Source organism: Callithrix jacchus, chromosome 3, assembly GCF_049354715.1.
Source record: "Callithrix jacchus isolate 240 chromosome 3, calJac240_pri, whole genome shotgun sequence".
Lineage (NCBI taxonomy): Eukaryota > Metazoa > Chordata > Mammalia > Primates > Cebidae > Callithrix > Callithrix jacchus.
In genome coordinates this window covers 32,999,716-33,008,163 of record NC_133504.1, presented here as the reverse complement: position 1 = coordinate 33,008,163, position 8,448 = coordinate 32,999,716, and the positions used below count along the sequence as shown (strand labels likewise).

The following is an 8,448-nucleotide window of genomic DNA, read 5'->3' as shown; positions in this document are numbered from 1 at the left end:
AGTCAACAGTTGGATTCCGCTGCTGGAGGATTCCCATTTGCCTGAAAAGAGTACCTGTTACTGTTCTCTCCCGGTTATAGTTGCTCTCTCTATTAATAAGAGCAACTGAAGAAATAATGATGAGATCGCTCCTCACTGTCTTTGTCACATTCAAAGAAGTGGGAATGCTTCTAACCTCAACAAACTCAACAGTGTTTGGTTAGTAGAATAACGGTTTATGAAGTTCTTTCTCTCTCTGCTCCCCATATTACAATTTCCAGATGGAATAATCGAAATGCTGTCACTCTTCTGCCCTGCCTTCAGATGGCATGCTGCATGATTGCATATTAACTGACCAGCTTCTTTCTCCTGGAAAGGACCTGCAAATAAACCCCTTACTAACACTAATGTTTGTGTTACAAATGTATCTTACTTAAAGGATTAAGTAAGATATATGTAATTTATCATGCAAGTAATGCTATAGCACCCTTGGCTTAGGAATTCAAAAGTGCATCCTTCCAGGAGCAATCTCAGCCCAAAAAGAAGAGTGAATAACGTTAATTAGAGCCTAGCAACCTGTAAAAGGAATGAATGCTAACATTGATACAGATAGCAGATATGCTTTCAGAATAGCTCAAGACTTTAAAAATGCTATGGAAACAAAGAAGATTTTTAACCTCTTCCAGTTAGTCCACAAAAAACACATGCCTCGTTTTGAAATTATTGGAAGCCATACTACCGCCAGAATCATTAACTGTTATCCAGATTCTAGGCCGTTAGAGTCAGACACTCCAGCAAGCATGTAAAATCAGTTAGCAGATAATATAGCAAAAAGGGCTACAGTAAAGATATCTGAATAAGAAAATTGACCCATTTTATTTTTAAGGAAGCACCTAATTTTGATATAAAATTATCTCAATACAGAGCTCCAAAAACAGAACAAGAGATTTGGGAATCAAAAGAGAAAATGTACTTCTCCAAGACTAAGCTATGATATGGTTCAAATTGTCTACGCTTACTTCTAACCAAAATAGTCATCTTTCTTTTCTGAGAGCCTCAACAAAAAGACAGCTTAGGGAAAACAGTATCTTGAAAAGGTTCTTCAACTGTTGCTTATAGAGTATACGATGACTGCAATAGCTGCCCAAAACACAATCCAGGGAAACCTTTATATAGTTCTCAACAAGTCCATATTCCTTTACCAAAAGGCTCTTTTGAGGCATGGCAGCTAGATTCTATTCAGCTACCACCATCACAAGAATATAAGTACATTCTTGTTTTCTCTTTGGATAGAAACATTTCCATACACAAGAGCAGCAGCCTTAGCAGTAAGTAGAATTCTCTTGAAGAAAATTATTTTAACTTACGAGTTCCTCTAGAACTTTATAATGACAAAGTTATTCATTTTACTGATATATAATCCAGTCAATATGAAAAGTCTGGCCCAGTCTCCAACATTTTCATTTTGCCTCTCACCTTTGTCATTTAGGTTAGCGTAACACACAAATGGAATAATTAAAACTCCATTGACAAAATTAACTGAGTTTTTTTTAAGTTCTTTGGCTAAAATCTCTTCCATTGGTTTTGCTTAACCTAATATCAGCCCCTTTTGGCAAACACCAGAGGTCTCCATTTGAAGGCATAACAGGCAGACCTATGAAATTGTCTCAAGGAAATTGGAAATGTATGATATTAAAAGGGGATATGCTGTATTATTGCAGTGGCCTTATAAGGCAGCTAACTATAAACTATAATTTAGGAAAAGACTCTTTCCATAGTAGGCTCCTAGGAGACAAAACACTCAAACATCACATATTTCAACCATGAAATTTTGTCTGTTAGAACCAATATCTTTCAATGGCCTCTCTAAGGCCAACATGGCGAAACCCTATCTCTACTAAAAAATACAGAAAGGAATCTTCTTAGGTGCTCCTAGCCAACCCTCGTGCCACTAAGCTGAAGGAATTGGATCCTGGATACATGCCACCCATTTAAGGAAAACAATTTTGCCAGTTGGGACTTTATCTCAAACAAGCGATATAAAATTAAAATTCTTTGGAACCAAGAAGGAGGAAAAGATAACATTTGAGGTAGTCAGCTTTCCTAACACCTCAGCCCAGGCCTGTATCTAAATAAACACAATATTGATAATTGTTAGTAGATAGGAAAGTTCCTGCCAAATTTCTTTCTTTTTGTTGCTAGTTCTTATGTTTTGTTGCTATTATCACCAGCTGTTGCCCATGAAACAAACCTCTGAGGACTGTGCCAGCATATGACAGGAATATTTGTTGGGTTCGTAATGTCATGTACCTCTCTGGTTATTCTAGCCTACCATAGTGGGTATCCCCTTTCCAAGAACAAGATTGTATAGAACATCAGAAATAGATCCATGTTTCTCAAAACAATCATCAGTGCTGAACACCAGTAGGCCTAAGAATTAGGTACATCGCTGGCCTATTAAACACTTTCCAAAACAAAGGACATGGGAAGAGCTTTCCTGTATAAGAGACCAGTTTGTTAGCTTTCACTCTCATGCTGCCCCAATTGAAAGATAAAATACAACTGGATTTCGAAATAGTCCAACACACATTTGGAACAGTTGAATCTGCTTTACCCACTCTTTTGGTCAGCTTGGTCAGCTTGCCCTTTTATATGCTTACAAAAGAATCACACCAAAAATATGAGGCCCAATAACACTAAAAATATGAAACAGAGTCTTAAAAAACAGTGTGTCCACATCATTCAATTACAAATTAGTAATTGACTGCCTCTGAATGGGCACTGTGACCAGGCAATTATTCACTAGCTCCAAATAAAATGCCTTGGCGTGCAGTGCCAGTCCAGGACCAAAGTTACCACTACGATGCTTAGGATGATGTTCTTTAGGTTATGCTTCAGCACAAGGTCAAACACCCTTTGAAAGCCCACATATCTTTCTGTTTTACCATCTCATTGGGTTCATTCTATATTCCATTGGCATTAATCATTTTGGTATCAATAACTTAGGTACTTAATATAATCACTTAGCTTCCATCTTTTTTCCACAACTGGGTATTGAGTGTATACTATCACATAGAGGCCCTAATCAACTGTACAAAAAAAGACCCCAAATGACAGCTACATAAGTATTTCATTATTATACGATGAAGTCTATTTTATGAGAAAGGCTGTGTCACAAAACTATATGCCTTTAGACATACTCACTGCAGCCCAAGGAAGAACCTGCACTACCATGAAAACTGAGTGTTGTGTCTATATCCCAAATTAATTAGATAAAATTACTAAATTAATTGCTGATAGGAAAAGCTAAATAACCAACCTTTCAGATCCAACACCTTTTCTGAATGATTGGCTAAAGAGCTGGTTTGGACCTTGGGAAGCCTGGTGGCTTATTACTTATTCCAGGAATTATAATCATTTGTTGTGTTTTGTCATGTTTTTGTCCTCACTGCTGCTACTGCATTTGTTTTCCATGAAGTCAATGTACAGCCGAAAAAAACTAACAGTCATTCAAAAAATTACATTAATTAAAGATGTAGCCATATACCCTGACTCAGGTCACAAATTCACTTCTCTCATGTTGCTTTAAATTTGTCTTATATTCCACCAGCTTTGAAGCCTGAAAAGTTCCTCCTGCTGTAGAACGTGGCACTCTCCGAATGAACCTTGCTAGCGATTTAGGACTAAGCTCCATAACATAAAAAGAGCTAAATCATTTGAGTGTATCTATGACAATTTCTCCTAAAGATCTTGATTAAAATGTGAAATTAAATAATTTCAACTAAAAATAATTACAAATTAAAACTTCTGAAACTTGATATTATCCTGAGCCCTGAAGGGATGCAGCTTTGCAATGTGAGTCACACAATTTCTGCCTTTCTGTACTTAATTGAGACCAAATGGAACTAGAGAAACGACTCCCCTCTAGATCACTATCCCTCTTCATGGATGTATAAAGTATAAATAATCTTCCTTGGAATGTGCAATCTATAACCAACCAAGTCACTGTAGTGTATACGCCTGGATTTGTATGGGAAATTGCTAGCAGTGGTGGATATCCAAGTTACGGGTGTTGAATCCATATGGATCTTCAGCAACCTCAAAGAATTTGACTAAGGGACATAAGGCAGAAGAAGAGACTCAGGCAAGTTTTAGTGTAAGAGTAAAAGTGTATTAAAAAGCTTCAGAGCAGGAATGAAAAGAAAGTAAAGTACACTTAGAGTAGGGACCAACAAGCAACTTGGAAGACAAGTGACCCATTAGTCCTTGGACTTAGGGTTTTATGTGCTGGCACACTTCCAGCATCTTGCATCCCTTTTCCCTTGATTATTCCCTTGGGGCTGGGCTGTCTGCATAACCAGTGGTCTGCTGGCACTTGGAAGGTGAGCATGCACAGTGTGTTTACTAGAGCCGTACACATGCTCACCCAAAGCATTCTTCCGTTTGCCGGTGAAATGTCCCCAGAAGGTCATATACCAGTTAAACTCTCATTTTGCTTCTTAATGCACATACTTGAGACGACTCACCAACTCCTGAGATCTTACTGGGAAGCTGGTGATCATCATGTTTGTCTGACTACCTACTGTAGCAAAATGTTGTAATCCTATCAAAATATTGCTGTCTGCACCTATATAAGTGAAAAATGAACTCCTCCACTTTGGAAATGCTGACCCCATTTGTTCAGTGTTTTTCAGGTTTGTAGGCAAATAAACTCTATCCCTAATGATACTTTTAAAATCTCATTATTTAACGTTCACACTAAGAAGAGAAAAGCAAACCGAAGTCTATTATCATGTGCATGGAACATGTACAAATGGAAGTGCCCAGCAAAGACTAAACCCAAAGGATGATTAAAACTTTGGCTAAAATACCATCTTAAGCTAAACCAAGGAAAAGGAGTTTTTCAGCTTCTAGGTGGTAGAGGCAAGTTATGTGTAGTTGACCAGGAAACAATGTGGTAAACAAAGTTGTTGAGTACACTTTGTTATGTAGATTTGTCAGTGCCATTGCCACTGAAAAATAATTAAGGGTCCTCTTCCTGGTACAAGTGAGAAAGACTTGTTTTACAGATGAAACTTTCCTTTATAAATGTAATTTTCCTTTACAAAAGAAAAACTCTACCCTGTTGTTAGCACTTTGCCTGCATCTGCTGGTTCTTAATGGAGTTCAGTTTAAAATAATCCAAATGCCAAGTAGGCATGCTTTGGGGTGGCATATTTTGGTACTCTTCAGTCAAACTCTTCACAGAAGGAGCAACTTGAACACACTACTTTCAGTCAAGCCTCAAGCTGATCAAATTCTGTGAACAAGACACTTAGGAACACTCCAGGTACATCATCTGTTAGTTAACATGAAAACTAAGCACTTGTATACACTAAAATGTCATTTGTTTGCTGTTCTGTTTTATCACATGCCATGGAAGAACAGGAAAAAGTGTTCACTATAATTTTATTTTGTTTTATTATGAAATACCTCAGCAAACAAAGTAATGATGGGATGAGCACTTATACTTTTGTTCTTTAAACAATCCATTGCATTTCTACTTTCCAGCTACATTTATCATTTCTAAAATTTATATTTTATTTCCAGATTTGCAGACTGATCTTATCCTTTCCGATACCCTTTCAATACTTGACTAAATTTTAAAATTACTTTTTATTTCTTAAAATGCATTAAGCTACTTATTCTATATTCAGTATCTATCATTAAAAGATCTCCAGCATTTCTTACTTTTTTTGTTGCTGTTTCTCCTGATCTTTTTCATAGTTTTATTCATGAGTTTTATCTATTTTAAAAATGTATTTCAATCATCTGAAGCTTATTTGGAAGAACTCTTTAATGCCCAAGTTTAAGTGTTTTAAGAGATTTGGGGTATGCACCAGCCAAATGCTATACAAAAGACATGTTTTACATTCATTATTTTTGGTTTTGGGAAGACTACAGAGATGGTATATACATACATATATATATATTTTATTATATATGTATGTATTATATATATATATATATATACATACCTCAAACCTATATAATAACCTAATTATATACCTAAATTATACACCTCAAACTATATAACAGATTTTGGTTAGAAAATTGAAGAGCAAGCATCACAGCTATTCCCTCCAGACCTGAAACCCAAGGCTGAGGTGGCTGCCTTTCTTTCTCTCTGTGGGGTTAGTTGGCTTCAATGCTCCTTTTTTGGTCTCCATTTGATAAGTGCTCTTCAGTGTCCGTAGCTCTGTTTCCGGGTCTTGGCTGGATATCCGAGCTCTGTGTGGGGGTCTTGGCTGGATCTCCCACCTTGAGTAGGTCCTGGGCTTTGCTTTCTTTCCCTATGTCAAGCCCATTAAAACAAAGGCCTGGGAGCCATCAGGGTTGACAGATACCCCAGGATCGCTGTTGGCTTTAAGACTTTGCCACTTCTCTGAAGTCTAGATTTTTCATTGTTTTTGTCCTCTGAGAGTTCTCTACAATTTTTTCTTTGTATGTAGCATGTTTTAAAAAATGTTTGGGGCCGCTGACGCGGCGGCGGCAGAGTCACCCGGGCGGCCTAGGACCGGTCACCGGCCGGCAGCCATCCATAGGCCTCGACCACCGCCTCCGTCCTCCATCCCCGGTCTTTTCCCTGGGGCCGAGGGACAGCAGCGCCGCCCACAGGGGCTCCCTCCCCTCCTGGGTGACTCACCTGGGGCAGGCCGTTGTGTCCTCAGGGGCCGCCTCTGCGGGGCGAGGTTTCCGTGACGACCTTCCTGGGGCTGTGGTGGCGGCTCGAGCTCCTGGGGCTGTGGTGGCGACTCGAGCTCCTGGAACTTGCTCAGGCTCCGGAGGTCCGAGGCCCTGGAAGTTAACGCATCACCTCCAGACGCTGGCAGCGGGCGCGGGCTCTTAAAGGCGTCACACCCGGACTCTGCGGACTGGGCAACCTCCGCTCATCTTCCCATTGCGCCTCCAGCACCCGCGCGTTCTCCCGCCCCCTCCTCGGGGTCATTTTTCCTGACCCTCTCCGCTGACCTTTCCTCACTCCTCGGGTGAGGCAGTTCTCCTGGAAGCGAAGGTTATGAGCCGGAGCCTCCTTCCTGGAATTTCTCTGTGGAGGACCCTCCTCGTCCCCAGGCATCGGGGTGAATGCCCGGCACTGGTTCCACGACAACCCCACCCTGAAGGAATGCATTCGGGGGCCGACGCCATGCGCGGAGTCTACGTCCTGGACCCCTGGTTCCCCGGCTCCTCCAATGTGGGTATCATCAGGTGGCGATTTTTGATTCAATGTCTTGAGGATCTTGATGCCAGTCTACGAAAATTAAACTCCCGTCTGTTCATGGTTCGTGGACAACCAGCAGCTGTGCTTCCCAGGCTTTTGAAGGAATGGAACATGACTAAACTTCCAATTGAATATGATTCTGAGCCCTCTGGCAAGGAACGAGATGCCGCTATTAAGAAACTGGCAGCTGACGCTGGAATAGAAGTCATTGTAAGAATTTCGCGTACATTATATGACCTAGACAAGATCATGGAACTCAATGGTGGACAGCCGCCTCTAACTTACCAGAGTCCAGACTCTCATCAGCAAAATGGAACCTCTAGAGATACCAGTAGAGACAATGTGACATGGTAATTGCCCCATAAACTGCAGGCCTCGCCCATACCTCGGCTTTCCGTTGAAACTGCCCCCAGTAACCGTGATGCCTTAGGCAAGCAGTCCAAACCCACAACGTCATGGCCCCTGAAACTTGTAATAAGTAACTAAGGTCTGTAATTTCCACCTATCCAAACACAGTGCAAACCAACGCTTATCTTAACTTCTGTGAACCACTTAAGTAACAATCGGAATGTCCGAAGCCTCTCGCCCTCACTCCCGCCCAGGAGGTGGTTTAAGGTCATTAAAGATCTTAACACCCTCCTTTCAGGGCCGCGGTTTAAAGAGACGCAAGTCCTCTGTGGCCGCTGACAATGAAAACCCTGTAATTGAGCCCGGCCCGGTGGCTCAAGCCTGTAATCCCAGCACTTTGGGAGGCCGAGGCGTGTGGATCACGAGGTCAACAGATCGAGACCATCCTGGTCAACATGGTGAAACCCCATCTCTACTAAAAAGACAAAAAATTAGCTGGGCATGGTGGCCCGTGCCTGTAATCCCAGCTACTCGGGAGGCTGAGGCAGGAGAATTGCCTGAACCCAGGAGGCAGAGGTTGCGGTGGGCCGAGATTATGCCATTGCACTCCAGCCTGGGTAACAGCAGCGAACTCCGTCTCAAAAAAAAAGAACCCTGTAATTTGGCCTAGTCTTTGTCTCAGTGGTAATTTCAGGCTCACTCGGTTTCAACAACAATTACTTTAGAAGGGATACAGAAGTGCACAACTCCTCTGTCTGATGATCATAATGAGAAATATGGAGTCTCTTCACTGGGGGAGCTCGGTTTTGATACAGATTATCCTCTGCAGTGTGGCCAGGCGAAGAAATTGAAGCACTTAC

General features: G+C 41.2%; 1 protein-coding gene and 1 pseudogene across 2 annotated transcripts in view; one reads left to right on the top strand and one right to left on the bottom strand.

The window, feature by feature from the left end:
- The window catches only part of LOC144581918 (uncharacterized), a 91,821-nt gene extending 85,011 nt beyond the window's left edge, over nucleotides 1–6,810 (bottom strand). For both annotated transcript variants that reach the window (XR_013533348.1, XR_013533349.1), the window contains exon 1: nucleotides 6,665–6,810. The gene's annotated coding sequence lies outside the window, so the exon portion shown is untranslated. The remainder of the gene's footprint in view (nucleotides 1–6,664) is intronic.
- LOC144581676 (cryptochrome-1 pseudogene) lies at nucleotides 5,165–7,586 on the top strand (annotated as a pseudogene).
- Nucleotides 7,587–8,448: the final 862 nt, after the last annotated feature.